Source organism: Bombus flavifrons, chromosome 2 (assembly GCF_040668555.2).
Source record: "Bombus flavifrons isolate JBK064 chromosome 2, iyBomFlav1_principal, whole genome shotgun sequence".
NCBI lineage: Eukaryota > Metazoa > Arthropoda > Insecta > Hymenoptera > Apidae > Bombus > Bombus flavifrons.
Window position 1 is genome coordinate 14335107 of NC_138443.1, and position 19356 is coordinate 14354462.

The following is a 19356-nucleotide window of genomic DNA, read 5'->3' on the forward strand; positions in this document are numbered from 1 at the left end:
TTTTTTCTTTTTCGTGAATTATGTCTGTGTTCTTCCAATTTTCCGTACGATTACTCGGTGTATCGTCATTCTGTAAATAATCATCTGTTCGTGCTACGCGCGATATCCATCGTGTCGTTTCCACTATTTACATAACAGCAGCAACGACATATTCCGCAATACGCGTTCCTCGTTCGCGGCAACAGTACGAAAACGACGAATTCTTAGGGGAAACATCCAATTCAGCACGTACCATACGAAATGGGAGAGATTGTACGTGTTTCGAGATTCTACGGCTCCCTAATGACGGAAGGCTATTTTACGAACAACACGAGCTAAATGTCGACCGTGCAGCTAACTATAGTTATCGAGCTTTTGACTTGCGGTTAGACGTTTGCAGAATAAATATACTGTTACGTGAGTCTTGTGCCAATTTATAATTTACTCGCAAGATAGATCATTAGATGAAGTATTTCCTATACACATAATCTATATTTAAATATATAAATTGTACATTATAAAACTTACAAGATACTGGCACATTTTGTAGAAAATAAAGTAAAAATACATCTCAATAATATTTATAACGCATGTTACTTATTTAAGAATATTTAAGAATAAGAGAAAGAGACAGAAAAAGTAAATCAATTTCGATCATTTTTATCGCAATAACGATAAAAATAATCAATTTGTGAAACAAATGTAGGAAGCAATAAGATTTACGATTTGTTAATATTCGTTACTTCTGAAATAAATCAGGAAAAAATCTAACAGCATCTGTTTTTAATTCGAATGATCATGCTATCGATGTGACGTTAACTTTTGAATCAAAGAAAAATGTTAAAAGTAAGTGGACATTGACATGGCCAAAGTTTACAGGATTTACAAGGAATACCGATACTTTGTTGAAAAATAGTTAAAGATTCGTGTTACAAGTTTGAACAATCGATCGGACGTGCACAAGTTGTCGTAAATCTAGGACGACGGAGACGGTATCTCTGACATGAGCTTGATTACCAGTAGCTGTCAAGTTAAAATCTACACTAGCATGGTTCGTGCCTGCCTTTCTTTTCAAATTTTCATGCTCACCTCATTTTGGAGGAAACTCGGATCTGTTTTGGAAGTATGTACCTCGCGTAGACTCAATTCTTCTGAACGGTCACGAACTCGTTCATTTTATCGCGTCAGGATTTTTATTTCAGTCTTTTCCAGGTCGTTATTTTTTATTCCTTTCTTGGATACTTATCTCTGGACGAATTCGCAGCATTAAGAAATAATTCGGCACGGTAGAGTATAACGTTACGAGAATAGCGTAGCTACTACGCTCTACTATACTGAATGATGAAATTCCAAATTACCAAATTGAATTGCAGAAAATATCTACCAGGGGTCGTGTTTCTTCTTTTGTATTTTTGCACGCTACATTCCACGATACAATGTACTTTTATTATAAACCATAACGAGACCGAGTGTATTTATGCAACTGTACATTTTTACGAACGACAAGATATTTCATTGTTCGAAGAGAATTCTCTTCTTCGCTCTAACGCGTTATATCGTCGAGAATAAAAAAAATACCATCGATTTTGTAAAAAAAAAAAATTCATCCAACGATTCATCGACATTCCTATAGACGAATAAAACATTGTAAAAGATTAGTTCAAAAGGAGCACTGTTCTTCGTTCTAACGATATAGATAAAACACAGGATACATTCACAGATCTATTAAAAAAATCCACTTATCCGATAATCTAACAACGTGTTCATCCTATCATTGTTTAACGAATATTCTAACAGAGTAATTGGATCATACAATTTCAACGATAACGTCGAATATTTAACAGAGTTCGAAACAATCCAACCAAGAAATTCATTCGAACGCCGTCAATCGACTGTATCTTATGGCAGACCACGCCGCGAAGCAGGTTTTACTATGCGCGTGGCGTAAATCGGGAACAAGTTGCAGGGGTTCGAACTCGCCGCTGGCACCGGCCTGTTTCCAGCATTTCGGTCAGTTGCCGATGGCGTGCAAACGGCCTGCAATTAGCCCGCTTTCTAATTTGGTTCTGGCTGCCTACCACCGATCTGACGATCAAATCACGTGACCCCTGGTTAGAGCCGAAGTTAAGGCTAGTACGCTCGTAACTCGATAGCTCCGACCCGTACTGTTGCTGAAATGTTTTACGATTTATTCCGGTTTATGTGCATGTTCTTGTACCATTCCTTGTTATTAGGATTCCATAATTTTCTACTTTAACTCGATGTTCCGGTAATAGATGTATAGAGTGTTTTAAAATTGCCAGCAGATTGCCAAGAATGTTCGATTTTGTTACTTGAAACCATTTTAATGGAATTTCGTAGAAACTGACGGTATATGGCAGATTACTCATTGACAGGCCATGGTATTTTTCATTTCGCTACGTTCTTTCGGTCATTCTCGATCCAATCGTATTTCTTCAATGTAACAAATAATTCAACTTCGAGGAAAATATGAAACAATTGTTATCGGCATACGCGATCTTTCGTTTCAATTTTTTTGCCAGATAAAAAGATTTTCTTCTAACGTTAAAAGTCGTTTTGTTTCTTGAAATGAGAATAAGATCGAAGATCATAGTACGGTTAAAAATTCTAAACAGTAGAAAATATAGCAGAGCTCTGTTTATTGGAATAAAATCTTTGTCGATTCAGTGAATTATTGTAGGTTGAATCCAATTATCTGAATACAAACTCGTATTATATGAATGAAAAGTGACAGATGCGAAGAAGAATCGATGGACCATTGTATGATTTATTTATGTAATACGTACATGCACATATATTTACAAGAGAAAAATATTTGTCTTTCTCTAGAATCGTTTATCGTATTTCTCTGAAAGCAGTTTGTACGCTAATTGTTTCGTAAAATTAAGATTGTAGAAACCATCGAAATAATTAATCTAAGAGAAAGCTATGATATGAAGTGAGTGGAATATTTACGGGTACATATTTTGTATTTTAATCTTGTAGGTTGCAAATGAGTAATGTTTGAATACGGTTACAGATGTTTAAGTCACATTTTTCAATTTGTATGGCTCATATAGATTTGAATATTCGCATGCAGTTGCAAATAGAAATTACAATTTATTTTCTATATTAATGCACGCATTCTTACATTTCTTGATATATTGTTCATGAAATATTCATAGTTTACATAGGAAGCTGTTCATTCGAAAAATATTTCGACTCGAAGATCGTGTTATTTGCTTGCCTGTACTACTCGTATGTCTGACCAGTACGCGTATTACCTCGCGTGTACGTAGCACCTTTATCACGTTTACGCGAATAATAATAGCTTACAAGATTAAAGCTAAAATATCTCTCGAACTAATTGCATTCTGTTGGTACTTTTTCACGAATGTCTTTTACAAAAAAAGATCAAAACGGATTAAAACGCACACAGACGAGATTCTGTATAACATATTCGCAACTTTTAGAGAATTAGGATAAATCAATACGCTGATAATACAAGCAACATTCAGGTTTTATGAAAATATGTTCTCTTATAATTCGCGTTTTCTTAGTTTTTAGTTCAGAAAGGCGATGCTATTGATACAACTGCTGCTTATTTGCAAGAGAGCAATAAGTTCTCAAGGACAACTCGAAGACATAAAAACTGAAAGACGCAACGAGAGCCTCTACAATCAGTATCTAATTGCAAGACTTCGACTGTAAGGCACGAGTCTGCTAGATCGTCTTACTGTTCGTTATCAGATCCCACATAAAACGCTATCTCTTTTCCTTTTTATTCTTTCAACGATCTCATAACTCTACAAGAAGGAAACTTCATCTATCGAAATCTACTTCGTTCACGTTTTACGTTGGAAACTACGTTGTTGCGCCATTTCACGCCACACCGAAATACGCTCCAACACTAATCATTCGGAAACTGAAAAGTTTAGAAATCGAGTTCAGATCGACGTTGAAGCTCGGCGAGCTCGCATTTTTCTCCTTGATCGAACGCAACATTTCCTCTTTCGCTTCTTTTCCTCTTCATCGTCGCTCGATAATCCTTTGCCACGGCGATGGAAATTCTCCCGGGTGAACTTCATTCAGCGATGCTCAGCAGCCGCGATTCAAGAATCCGTAAGAGAATCCGTAATATCGACTCACGACAAAAACCCGCTTTCCATTTGGATTCTCCTACGTATTTCGTTCACGCTCCGTAAAACTTCAATGTGAAGGTAAGAAATCACGATCGAAGCGTGCGGGCCACCTCTGTTGTCCTCGAGAAACAAACCCTCCCGGGAAATGCAGTTTACCTTCCTTTCTCGCAAAATAAAGCGACAATTTAAACAGACAATTTCTCCGGGTCTGGATTAAGGAATTTCAAATTGCCTCGACCAGAACTCATCTTCGCTTTGTCAGGTTTCCGAATGGAATTGATCGAAGTGGAATATGTCCGTACGTTGTTGGCGATTCTCTGAGTAAAATTCGATATATGAAGAAAATTTAATACACGCCAAATGAAATATTCGAAATTTTTAAATAATTTTTTTCCCTTTAATACTGTAGTATCGTGAACTATTATGATTAGTTTATTAATAATAAATGGATTAAACAGATGTTGATTAAACAGGAAACGATGGTTATTTAACATGAACTAAACACAATAACGTATTATAATTAAGACAACTAGATAATTAACTGGCAACACTCGTCACCACGGATTCAACTCTCTCTCAACAACACAATTCGTACTCTCTGGCTTCTCAACTCATACTGCTGTTAATTCGTTTATGTCCCTTAGCAACCCCTCGTCTTTTGTCTTAGCCTCATATCTTTTGTCTTAGCACCACCACGCACATACTCAGCAACCGCTTGTTTATAATTCGCACGACACCCCCCAGGCCCCTCGTCCTCGATACCACAATACATTCGCTGTTAATCGAATGTCCTATCTTCAAGTCAACTAAGCCACAGTCCATATGCGAATTTTGACGGTGCTCTATTTGCTGGCATCTTTCTTTTTACTTGGCAGCGGAAACGATTCGCGCTTCAAATTGATTCACTGAAGATGGAAGCACACAGAGTCGTCAGAATTTACATTTTTTGGCGTATTCGTGTTCGTTGGAACAGCTATCGATAACTTTCCCGCAAATCGCTGATTTCCGTAATTCTCAAAAGTTTTTGATGAAAAAAAAGACAGCAGAAAGAAAGAAAGGAATATCCGAATGTACGCCATCTGTGGCCAAACAGCGGCCACGACGTTGCCCGAGGAAACTGGAAAGTCGACTGGAATCCGAGGTCAATTTCGCCGCGAGATGCTTCACCCTTCGGGAGACCAACTCCCGTGAGGGTCGGGAGATTTACGAGGTTCCGTGTGAACCGTATTATCAACGAGGATCGAGCCGAATTTCAGGCTTGTGACGCAACACGGGTGTCACGGGTCAATCGAACATCGTCCAGGGCGACCGCGACTGCGGCTTTTAGCCTAAGGAAGCGACGTTTTCGCGCGGTTAGGCAGATAATTGCGGCAACGAGCATCTGTGTGCCAGCTGTCGCTTGTTTGACGCCCGAATATTAATCGTCCAAGGGTCGTGACACATTGTTCGTGATGTTCTTCACAATTTTGACTTTATTACGGGACGTTACATGATCGCTATGATTCCCTTTCTGTAGATGGAGATTTCGTTAAGTTGATTTTTATTTTCTAATATTGTAATATATAAATACTTTGCAATCTGTAGCAAAGAGGAAATTACGAGAGTTTAATTTATAATCGAGTAGCAGAGATCGTATCACATCTGTGAACAATACGATGCTTTAGGATTAGTTTGGATTTAATTTTAAGCTGTAAAATGAATGCGTACGGTATAACTGATATGCCTGGTTCGAGTCAATTACCTGTACATCTAATCTAGATCATTAACAGAACTAATTTAACGGTGGAAGAACTGCGACAATGTTTTATCTAAGGACTCAGAGTGTACTTGTTACGCTATTCTGGAGAATTCCACTTAAGTGAAATAATCGTACAATTCTACCGACACCTCTTTCATACTAACAACTTGGAAATAACGTGTAAGTACGTAATAATTATAATTTACTTCGCCGGATCCATTTGCCACTCATCGTATTGATCTTGAGCAACTGCAGTACTTCGTTTTAATCGCTTTCACATTCTAGAAAGTTAAATCCGTAGTAAGAGGTGTTTATGGACACGGTAACTCGCGATTGGAATATCAATATACGCTATTATCCAAATTTACAGGGGTCGTTGTCCGTTTCGACAGATCAGGTGATTATTATTACACGATTATAAGTTTATATACACCAGAGTTCCTACATTTACAACTGAATTTATATTATCCATAATATTTTCGTATCTCAAGTTATAAATTATCAGCAGTAATACGATTTCTTATGTAACACTAACATAAGTTTGACGTTTGAAAGATATGACAATTTTGGAGTAAATTACGCATCGTTTGACCCTATCGTTTGAATGAATTAATTTCATCGAATTTGCTTAAAATTGGAAAATATTTATGTACCACGATACTATAATGTTAAAACACTCGTAAGGTTATAATGTAGTATGGTGGACAGAAAGGCCTAAGAGATATCGGATAAACCATAAACAATGTCGGGTACTTCAATTGAATAGTTTCGTAGAAAAGGCCTATGTGACCCTAGCCAGGAGTGTTTGCGGAACACGTGCGTGGTGGGCCTAAGAAAAGACAAAGGGATGCTAGAACAGTCAGTGTCAGTGGAGAAGCCAGAGAGTGTGAATCAAGAAGTCAGAGAGTGCGAGTTGCGTTGTCGAGAGATAGTGTTGCTAGCGTTGTCGTGAGAGCGTGGTCCGCGTGAGAGAGAGAGAGAGAGAGAGAGAGAGAGAGAGAGAGAGAGCGTTGGATCCGTTGTGACGAGAGTTACAAATTAACTATTGATTTGTCTAGATTATAGTACGTTATTGTGATTAGTTTACGTTAAACAACCATCGTTCTTCTGTTTAATCCATTTATTGTAAATAAATCATCAATAATAAATATATATTTTATACCCGATATTACAATAACATTATGAAAGGGAAATCCACAACGTATAATTTGCAATTTGTCAATTCTTTCGTATTATTTATTCGTAAATTACTCTGCAAGAAGCTTTAAGCTAATATTTGTACATGATAAAGCTGTAAAAATATTAGTAAAATGTGATGAAATAAGCTGATAAGAGTGAATGAATAATAATCAAAAGATATTCGAATGATAATCGAAATTGCTGCCTTTTGCATTCATGAGGTCGCTGATCAATATTGAAGTGAACGTAAAATAGACCATTAAGACCACATTTCAGGTGATGAATCTTATATACATAATTTTATGTTTATAGCCGAAGGTGTCAGATAATTTACGATCATGCTATAAAATTAATGACATAAAAATTGTACTAAAGGTGTCTTTCGAGGTGATCGGTTGATCCATGAAATAAGTTTCCCGCTATAAACCCTGTTTTTGTGGTATTACGAGAAGTAGATATAAATTTCATAAGAATCAAAATGTAATATATCTACGTAGTTGATCGATATTGCTTTGTTGAAAAATGTATTCTAGATCAGGCGAACCTTAGTTATACAAATCACTCGATTTTATAGATATTACATATTGTAAAAAATGTGCGAAATTGATGACCAATATTAATCACCGTTTCCAAAGGAAAGAATATTGTCGCAATAAAATAAAATATTATCAAATCATAATGACGGATAATCAAGCGTAACAATCAAACGACACTAAAACTACTAATGTTTAAAACGTTACTAAATATATTATACAGGAACGACTGAAATTAAAGAGATGCTATGAAAATAAACAAGTGGTTGCATGATCATGTTTCTGTCATACAGAGACAAAAAGGTATTTCTCGGAGACTACACGCTTGAGTTTTGTTTTAATATTGTCGTCCTGTATATAATATCATAGCAATGTCATTATTCGTAATTACTGTAAACAATAATTCTTCTACTTTTTATCTAGTATTGAACGATAATAAAACATTTAGTTCAGCTTATCTAACTTTGCTAATTTTTTTAATTTAAAGAATACGTAGAGATGAACTTCCTCCACCCATGACAGTTTAAGGGATAATTAAAAGTACCTGTTTAGTAGCCGCAAAAATAAAAAGAAATAAAAAATGTTTATTCCGTGATTTTTATAGATTCAGTAGTTTTACAGTGGTATTAAATAGAAAGTCGAAATTGAAAAGGAACAGAGAAGAACATAGGTCTACGTGTTAGAGAGGCCGGAAAACTGCGAAATAACGAAGTTCCACGATGGATGAGAATTTGAACAAGCGAACCGTAAGGCTTTAACCGAGTATCCTGAGACTCTTCGAGTCGCATTTATCAGAGATTATCGCTTAACTTCTGAATACGTTTATCATGATCCCACATAGGGCGTTTGCTTTCAGACTATTCATAGTGTTCATCGGAATTTCTGATTTCATTTTTTCCACTCGACTCACGTTCAAACTTTAACAATTCGGTCCTCTCTCGAAAGCTTTATTCAGTACTTTAAATCACCATAAATTAGCGGCATAAATTACAAGTGTACAAGCTTTATGGAGACTCAGGTGAACGTTAGAAAATAGACGGTGATTGGCCGGACACAACGAGTGCTTAACGGAATTGGCGCTACATTATTCGGCTGTGTATCGAAGGTAATGCAAACGACTCGGAACAAAAACTTTACAACAGGATATTCACAGTGTATCGAACCGCTTCAAAACGATTTATAGCCATCGGTAAATTATGGCCCCACTAAATTCTGCTTTGTCAATATACATACACGCGGAGACATAGATAGATCGAAGCCATTGTCGTTCTTGTGATCTCGTGCAATACTGTTCCACAGCCAGTTTCATTCAATATTCATCGATACATAAACAGTTAACGGGGCTGTGAACTGCGCCGCGATAAATTGAGTGTTTCCCCTTTTTTTCAATGCAAACAGAAATCTTTTGACGTATCTACTTTTTAATGATTTCAGAGTTTTTTCTCTAGTTCATGTTGTAGTAATTGATTCTTTTGTTGTTTTTTTTATGCACAACATATCGAGCAAATGAATAAAAATAGAGAAAGAAATAAACAAAGTAGTCGTTTTGCTAAATTTATATAATAATACAATAAGAAATGTATATTTGTTTATAATAGTGTTATCGAATATTAAACGTATTTAATATGTGAAAATACTTGCTGTAGCCACTACAAACGTAAGTTTCATTTATATTATGCACGCAGATTTTTCCATAGTAATTTAATAAACCACGAACTAGATAAGTCCCAAGCATGTTTTATATTAATTTTATATGAAATGTATACGAACATGATGTATACATTTAAAATGTATAAAATCAATATATTGTTCAAAATTTACTGCAATCTTTTCGTCTTTATATAGTTTATCGCTTGTTATTGGATAACACATTTAATTGGAATAAATATTAATTATATACTATCTGTATAGAGAAAATATTCTTAAATTTTTCCAATAGCGTTTAAAATTTTTAGATCTAACAAGTATTTCCGAAATTAATCAGTATAGTTTCTGAATGATTCAATTACAAATCCGTGACACGTCAATTAAAAATCGTTACAAGCCTGTGAAAGGCCAAATTAACTGGTTTTCCGAGAGAAATTCATCCAAATAACAAACGCACTGCGGTGGTTGGCAAGGATAGGGGTTTGGATCGAGCGTGATTTACCATGGTTGCAGGATTTACAGCCTTTTAAATCGCATCGGTCCGATTTAAGCGAGGATCGAGAGGTCAGATAACGATGGCGCGGTTCGGGGCTCCCATGGAAAATAATAGTTGCAGATAATTTTATCCCGTCGGTGCGGCCTCGTAATTTCACGAAATCGCGAAATATCATTGCAGCCCAGGGAGCTCGTGTAACGTGTCGTCGGTTCGTGCAGACCGGCTTAACTGCATCTGCTACCGCGAAACAAACTGAATACTAATAACCATCCGTTCGCTACCTACTACCTACCAGCCATCATATTACAACATTGAGTGCCAACTGCGCCTATTCGCGTGAGTAGATGCGCGTGTGCCCTTTCTGTGTATACGGGGTGTCGCATAAAGTGTGTTACTGTTGACAAGAATACGATCCTTTGTGAAAAGATCAGTCGAAATTATGAAATAGAATTTTATTTAAGTAAGGCTTCATTTCTGAGAAAATTCACATTGAAAATTTATCAGATATGTGTACATTTATATCCGATACCGATAAACCGATGAGTAGCGATAGCTTACATCATTTGAAGGTTAATTAAGTACTCGGTCTTTCGCGAAATCTTACGACGAGCAAACTTATGTACTTATTCATGAATTTAATATCGTCGGTTTACTAGAAGATTTATTTAGTACCCTTGAGGTCTTAAGAATCTCCAATAAAATATCGTTTATGTGTATTTCTCCATACGAAGAATAAACGATTCTTGTGAATTCAGACATTCTTCTTGTTAAATACGAAAATTTTATTCAATAATTATAATCTTCTCGTTCCAGTTCGTAAATAGTTCACTCGTACAATCAACTTTTACAACAATACAACTTTTTCTCGTCAATTTTAACTCAAAATTGACGAGATTCGGGATATATCGTTGCTTTTAAAGTCGTTCTTGTCGTTCCTATTAAATCCTATTAAATCGTTTTTCAGTAATTCGTTATTACACCGAGATTATATTTCATAGATTATATCACGAGTGTCATTTTTTAAATAAATACATGCTCCTCGGACTTGGAAAAAAATAACCATCCCTAAAATACCTATCCTACTGCAATGCTTTGTGGGACACCTTATATACGTTTACGCAGGCTCCCACGGTATCTCGTTCCAGTGGATTCAATATCGAACCAGGTTGCACCAGCCGTTCGTGTCCCATGACACGTTGATGCTTGCTGGCGAATTAATTTCATACGTAACTAAGTACGCAACGTTGCGGCTGCTTAGTGCGTGACTGGAACCGTAACCCTGATTCCCCTCGTCTCTACGCCGCTGTTCTATCGTTTATCGATAGAAATTTCAATCAGCGCTTCGCGATTCCAACGAGACCGCTGACGTTTGTCCAGGTAAAGTCGGTTTGAGTTTCGCCGAGTTCGTTTGATGTGTTTTTGGGAGTTTGTTTACGGGTCGGTTTCAGGTGGAGGTTATGGCGAATCGAACAGTTTCGAACTGTGATCGATATGGGTTGGCAAGGTTATTTCGTGCGGCAGAGTAGAAGAGGTTAACGCGATCGTTGGGAAAAGTAGGATTTAACCAATTATAGGATATTTGTCTTGCTGTATTTTCCTCTGTTTTCGAGTGTTTGATTTGTGCGATTTTCCCGGTTGAAGTTCGAATGGAATTTTTATTTGATAATTGTGAAACGGTACGCAGGGGATCTGTGAAATTTTGCTAGTTATTCTCGTATTTATTAAGTTTTAATTGGTCCTGTGAAATTCTGGAGTATTCCAGATGTTGTAAATATTGTCGTAATTTCGCTCTTAAGTAAGACACAACATTAAATGCATTTCTTGGTAATATTTAGTTACGTGGAACCTTATAATTGTGACTAAATCGCTGTTGATGATGAATTTATGAGAAATTTAAATGTGCAAGAATGCATAAAATATTCGCAGCAAAGCATTCGTTAAAACATCTAAAGGATGAGACAAATCCTTAGGTTCTATCTCTATAGTTGCGTTTATAAAAATTTTAATTTGCATGGAAATTAGCATTTTAGTAATGTCTTGTAGTAACGTACTCCCATTTCTTTTTAATTATCTAGCTAACAACTACTTCTTATATCCTTTTCTGTTGGAATAATTACCAACTTTTACCAATCATTTTATACAATTGCACGCTATAGCACCAATAAATGAAATAATATTTTTTCCAATTATGAAACACTAAAAATTATCCGTATGTTGCTTAGAAATGAAAGAGAATAACGTAAGACGTTCTGTGGTACTAAGTATATCGAGCTTAAAGCAGCGAACAGCTTGCACCATCAACGGAACTTAATCCTAATTTGGAGAAATGGATTTGCGAATCGATCGAAATTCGTAACTGTTGTACGAGAACATCTGATTGCTGACGGTTGACGGTCCGATCGAAGGGGAGAAGTAATTTTGTTTAACTGTGGCAGCAAGGTTAATGGGATATCGTTCATTTAAATTATCATTTATGCGGTTAATTTCGCAATTACGCGGCGGTTAGCCACGCGAGCGAATTAGAAGCGAATCATCCTTCATTGATCGAATAAATGTTATAAACTTGCTTAATTTAATCACGTCGCGTCGCGGTGAAATCGTATCGCGATATTCGCCGTTTAAATTATACCGTCCACGTTGCCCCTCATTTTCCAATTACATCGTGGTCAACCGAATAAACTAAGTACCTACACATGACTGATTAAGTGACTTCGACGATTTACAATTACTATGATTTCACGCGTATTATATTTCCATTTTACTCTACTTGACAAAATAAAATGAACGTTGCATAGCAATAAACGTAGAACACTATATACCGTATGATTCCTAGTTCTTCGTATCTTCTGACGCTGTTAGTATTTGTTGCGGTATAGTTTACTCTTATTTAGAGAAGTAATTAACGATGAGTATTTTTACGATGCGTAATTATGAACAGTTACATATATTAGGTTGTCCGAAAAGTTTCTTTCGTTTTATAAGGAAATAATAGACGCACAATGTTTTTTGTTTTATATTAGTATATTGAATTATACACAAACGTAATAATAGAAATATAACGAAATAATTCAACAAAATAATATAAAACAGAAATTGTTGTTCATCTGTTATCACCATATGAAACGAAAGAAACTTTTCGGACAACCTAATACGTACAAGTATTAGTATGAGAAAGTTAAAATCGTTTGGTCGTCTGCTCTCCGATAACATTCTCACAAGGCAATTTAATATTGTTTGAATTTATAGTTTTAGGAGATTGGTTCATAGTATAGAATACACGAGAATCTAGCAAACTAGTAATTAATATGTATTAAGTTGGGAAGACTAGACGGCAATATGATTAATGAGTATGTAGAGATCTGAGAACCTGTGTGAACAGTCTTTTTCAAACTTCAAATATTCTACTCACTTTGATCACTGCAAGATCAAAGTGATCATATTAATCAAGAGAAACGTATTTAACAAGCATCTGTTCTCATTATCTAAATGTGCACGTTCGGCGCATTGGTACGAGTGCTTCAATGTCCAGGTCCCTCAGTATATTCACAAAAGTAATTTCTTGGCTCTGACCTTAAAATAGCATAATAATCGATGGAATAAACTCATTGTATTCTCAAACAGCTGCCTTCATAGATATAAAAAGTCAAAGTGACAAGCAGTAACTGAATCAGATTTTATCGATATAATCTTCAAAGCTTTATTCTAATTTTCTTCACAGCAACACTAAAAGGTTACGTATTTTGTAAAAAATCACAGATACGAAGATGCCACGTAAATCTTTAGAATAAATTAATAACGAACGACATTCTTCGTGAATTATTGCACGATATACGTTGTCAAATTACATTTGTACGTCCCGTCGATAGATAGAAAAAAATGAATTTCTTCGGGTATCAAAGAGTTACGAGATTACATATCGCAAGAAAAATGTAATAAAGCAACCGATTGCGATTCACCAGCTGCAATAACCGTTGTTTCCCCCTTTTCATTACTGTCACTTACCAGTTATAAAGTACGGTACGGAATAAATTGTTCGAAGTTTCTTTCTCGTTGGTAGTCACGATGGAATCGCTTACCTGGAACAGAAAATGCGAAATTTCCCATTAACGTCTTTCCTCTCATATCTGTGCTTGAATTTACGATTACACGGCGTACCGTTCTGCAATTTCAATTCACGGTGATTGCTATCGGACCCCCTGTAAATTTATAGCGGTTTAATCGTTGTAATGCAAACGCGATATCGACGGCAAACAGATCGACAACGTTTACCGTACGCCTCCCATCCACGTTACCCGTTGAAATAGACTATTTATATTCCCTTCTTGTTCGTTTCCCTTTTACGATTTCTTTTGTTCGGTACGCGTTCACATTTCCTACACTTGTAATAATTTTCTTTTCTCAGAATGTCCATTAAATTTATATTACTCTTCAAAAGTATTTACACTTCTCGCTCACGAATTACAAATGTATGTTCGATTTATTAAGAGAAAAAATGTCGATATAATGCTAGATGTACTTTTTTATGATTTCATTCGCTCTGTACGTTTTGTTTCTTGCTTTTCGCGTGTATAATAAATTATCTCTTTTAATCTCATTGTAAGATATTAAGATAGTAAGAGAAAATACGTGGACCTCAGCCTCCGTTTAAAAACCGAGCATCAACACAGGCCACGTATTGGACCTTAAAATATGGTAATCCCGATTTTAAGCAGCGTGGTCGGCTCGACTCGACCGGTGGATCGCACGAGAGGTACGAGCTTCCCGAGAAGAGAAATTTCCCTTTCGGAGGCACTCGCGAATCCATCTTATGAATCTATCCTATCACGACCGGCATCGGTCGAATTGCGAATTTATCGCCTGGTACGTCAACGTGATCGATTCTTGATGGTTTTCGGCGCATCTCTACTGGTCAACCTTCTCGAGCATATAAATCCGTTCTCGGCAATTACGGTAAAAGGCTCATTAATAATTAGGAGAGCTACGAGATGATTCGAATGTTTAAAACATCGTGAGATTCGCGGTCGAACCGTTGGCGACCAATTTTTATTTCAATGCTAGCAGTCTATGACAGGAATCATCGAGTATTTAAAGATCGCGAGAATATAAAACGATTACAGAATGTTAACACTAAAAAATAACTAGCCTATGATTCAATTCTACTATGTATAAGTAGTCGTTATTGAAATAGTACGATCAAAGCGAATAAACTATATAATAATCACAATTTCATATCAATAAAAGGGCACGTTAGTTTTGCCAAAAATTTCTATGCATTTTATTTTTTAACGATCATAAAGAAGAGGAGAAGCTGAAGTCATCATTTTGACGAATTTGATCTACTTTTAGCGCGAAAGATTTTAATTTGCCATTTGGGTTATAGGAAATTTCGAATGTCAACAAATGTGAAATTAATTTTGTATAAAATTCTTCTCGTGTTTCTGTTTTTCTTTTTTACTTTATCGCGAAGACAATTGTGAGGAAAGAAATTAATTAATCTCATTAACAAATTGTAGAAATAAGTTTGTTATATTAATCGCTCGTTTTCACTCTGTAATCTTCCAAATATTGCGTGATTTTTCAATTCGAAGATAAAAAAGTATGCAAGCATTGTCTGACATATTACTGAGATATTGTACTTGTTGAATACCCATCTCGTATCCGATGTTTCCGCTTTTAATTAAGCCTTGCATTCCCCTGTAATTACTCGGCTCACAATTTCTTCAGCCGAACCTCTCAAATTCAAGATCATATCGTGTACATAGCTTATATTTACCCTAATTCGACTAATTCTTGTATAAACGCAAGTACGCTACCCAGCACCATAACTGATCTTAACCACTTGACATGAAAACTGTGCTTTAACATACAAGTTCTCGAAACTATGTAGATACACAAGAAACAACATCAACGTATAACATGCTTACTTATCATTCAAGCTTGTTACTGGCTTTGCCACTCGAAGCAGAGAAACGCTAACGAAACTACGAACGAACCATCGTCATTCACGAATTGTTGTAATTGTAAGTGTCGTAGCAGGGAACGTGGAGAATATTAGAATTGGCATGGCGGGCTGAGTTGTAATTACAACGAGCTCCATGATGGAGAGCAGGCCACTCATGGCATGGAGTAGCCGGGATTAAATTGAGTGGCGCGACGCGCGGCTTGCGAGGGCCGCATAATGCCGCGTGACCTGCCGGAACCTCGCGTGTAAAACCCATAACTAACCGACAAGTATCCCCTGAAAACTTTTATCGTGACCCTCACTGGCATCCGGTGAACCGCAGTGTCATTAAAATGGCAAAAGGAAAGTCCGCTGATAAACGTTCGAATTTTCTAGCTTTCTTGGCAGCTTTAACGTGTATGTAAAACAGCACGCTCTAAAGTAGTTAAATGCCACCAAAATAATTCCAGCACTGGCATTCTTATTATTAATTGAATTATTTTTTGTGCAAATCATTCTCTATTATGTTTAAGATATTGTTAAATGCTACCGGTTAAGAATAATTAAAATAACTAAATATCAAATTTTATATCTATGAAAATACTTAAAATGAATAAAGTTACGAAAGATAGGATAAACAGAGAATCTAGAATCTGCTATAAATAAAGATTAATTGTTTTAATAAAATTATTTGTATCAAAATTACTATTGTTATAAGAATGTGTGTTAGACGTTATTAATATATTTTTTAACGCTCCATGTACCTTTTTAAAGGATATATTTTTCTTTTTTATTCGAATAAATATTTTTGATATATTAAACTGAAATATCAGGGATTTATGTCAGTAGATATCCTGACAGCAACAACCTTAATTTTCGACTAGCAATATATCTTGCGTGTTATATTTATATAATCTGCAACTTTTTAATACTTGAGGTATTATAACAGTTCACAGTGTAGTTTAGCTGATGTTGTGTCTCTAATATTAGTTCAGTGTTCCAGTTTACAAAGTTTGAAAATATTCTACCACATAACTCTATATTATTAACAGATTCTGTATCACTCGAGCCGTGGGTGGGCTACGATAGTCATGAACGAAATATTGCGTGCTGTTTTCTCCGTGTATTAGAAACTCAGCGGTATTTCTATTTTTTCCATATCAAATATTCTAATACAAGTTCTTAAACAGACTCTTCAAAGCACTGTGAAAATGCTTATATCTATTTTTCTTAACAAATGGTACGTTAAATAAAAATTTCAAAAACCATAACGTACGCTTTAATCCAGTGTAATTCGATTAAACGTTAAATAAAAATTAAACGTACGTCCGTCAATCGGAACAGGTTTAATTTAATGTGATTTAATTAAATATGCTTTAGACACATATTCAATCTCAAATTTCAATTCCATGCTAGATAGCAGCTGCAATGCCTCCACATTTTCCACATTATCTCCATCCCTAAATCATTGCCCCATTATCAAACCCACGAAATTTATTCAACTTGTCGAACTATTAACGCAATAAACACGATTATTTCTTAAAGTTGTCACCATTTAATAGACATTATCTATTTTGTAACTACGTAACTGAATTATTTGCCAAACGATTAGATTCTACGAGACCTAATCGAGCGTTCAGGTCATCGTACCGTTCGATTTAATCCACGTGGCGCTATACTCGAACCCAGGTCGGGCATACGTACTTTTCCGATCGAATATTTGTTTTGTAGATTACTCGCTGCCTGTTTTATTAATTCGGGTGTGCTTTTATCATGAAGGTGAATGGCAAGGGAGTGGCGTTGCAGCTATATCGCAGGGACCGAGTTAATAAATGCCCACCGACTGCGACGCTTTTCCCCTGACGAGCGTTGTTATCAGCACCGATAAAAATTGCAACAGAACAAACCCGCGTGATCGACATTTGCTTTCAACCCGATGCCTTCTAATATCGATTCATGATCGATCTCGTCCAGATTATCGATCCACTGTGACGAACACCACTCGCAGCTCTCTGGATTATGCAGAATATTTCGACAAGGTCGCTTGGACTTAAAATGTTTTCTCTGTTAGTTATCGAACCTTTAATCTGATACGTCGATTTCCATCTGAGAATTAATTTACGGATTAATTAAAGATTAACGTATTCAGAAAGTTGATTGAAAGTTATATAAAGTGCTTATTACTCAACGACTCTTGACTACGCCTAATGAGATAAAGTACTGTATTTTCGATCATAAGGGTAGTTTTTCTTCATCTATTGTAATATTTCAAGAATTAAGTAGCTAATTATGTTATCAAGTAGCACAAAACAATTATGATAATGGGCTGGTATGAAGCGTGATCTTCATGTCAAGAAGAGACAAAGAATAGTCGATAACTTTGAATATATGAAAATTATAAAAGTAGAATTAATATATAATTAAAGAAATGCATAAATAGATCGGCAAATGTGTATACTTTTTACTGGCGGTTAAAAGCTACTACTTGAATGATTAAATCGTTAAATGAACTCGTGAATTAATGAATCAACCTGACTTTGTGATTTCTTAGAAATAATTCTTCAAGAATAATTAAATATTAAACAGTAACGCAAATTATATCAACCATATCGGTTACTATGGGAACGAAATTATTGGCGTATCTCACGATGATGGTTTTCGCGCGTAAAGGTTCATGTGTACGCGCGTACTATTTTCTCACACGCTGGTTTCCACGGAAGAAGTTCAATAAGGTAATACAAAATTACACGTAAGTTGGCACCGAACGGCCGCGTAACTTTTATTGGAATTCATTCGAAGTTTCGCGATTATCAACGAAGTTGAATTGCACTCCAACGTCGTATTCAAGCGTAAAAGTTTCTCGATCGTGCAGCGTACATTGTAACGGGAAATGAAAAGGAATCGCCGATAATGGTGCGAAGAAACACAGAGTCTTCTAAAAAATACAACTTTCCTCTGGCAGTTCATTTGAAATTTTTTTCACTCCACGATATTTCACGGACCTTTCCCATTTGAACATTAAAGCAACAGGAGAATTTTAAGCGACCAGTAATGATGCTACTTCCGACGATGCTATTTCCACAACTCCGTCAATGAAAATTTAAAATACTCTCGTAATTCGATATACTGCACATTGCCGCGAATCACGTAATCATTTATTTTTCGTTTTTAAAAACAAAAAAGAAAAAAAAACAAAAAAGAGAAAAGATAGACAACGATAGCGAAATAACACATTTTCACGGGCAAATTTAAACGTGCATCTCCCTTCGTCGTTGTTCGTCCAACATTTGCATTTATCCTGTCGCTACAACGTTAAATTTCCATTTAAAGAATGGAATTGTTTTTCTACATAGGACACGCGATAAGAAGAAAAACGACTTTTAGATAAAAACCACGAGGAGCAACAATAGGCTATTATTAAACGTTTCAACATCACAGAATGGTTATTGTAGACATTTTGAACAATTAACTAATTATTTTTTATCGCAGATAATCTGTTTCATCGATTAAATGTATTCTGCAAACGGATTACACAACTTTTTCGGTAACTTTGCACGAAAACATATCGATACTCGTTTTATTAGTTTTAAAACAATAGTAAAGGATGTTCGAAGGATTAAATACCAGCGAATGCAAAATTCAGATTTCAAAGCTACGGATATCTAAAATTCGATACGACGTGACGGCTGGAAAAATAGGAA

General features: G+C 35.8%; 1 protein-coding gene across 5 annotated transcripts in view; it reads right to left on the reverse strand.

Annotated features, from left to right (window-relative positions):
- The window catches only part of LOC138190003 (neurotrimin), a 493943-nt gene that overhangs the window by 244828 nt on the left and 229759 nt on the right, over positions 1–19356 (reverse strand). The window contains exon 3 of one of the 5 annotated variants that reach the window (XM_069132409.1): positions 13717–13790. The exons of the other annotated variants lie outside the window; for them this stretch is intronic. The gene's annotated coding sequence lies outside the window, so the exon portion shown is untranslated. The remainder of the gene's footprint in view (positions 1–13716; positions 13791–19356) is intronic. 5 annotated transcript variants of the gene reach the window in all.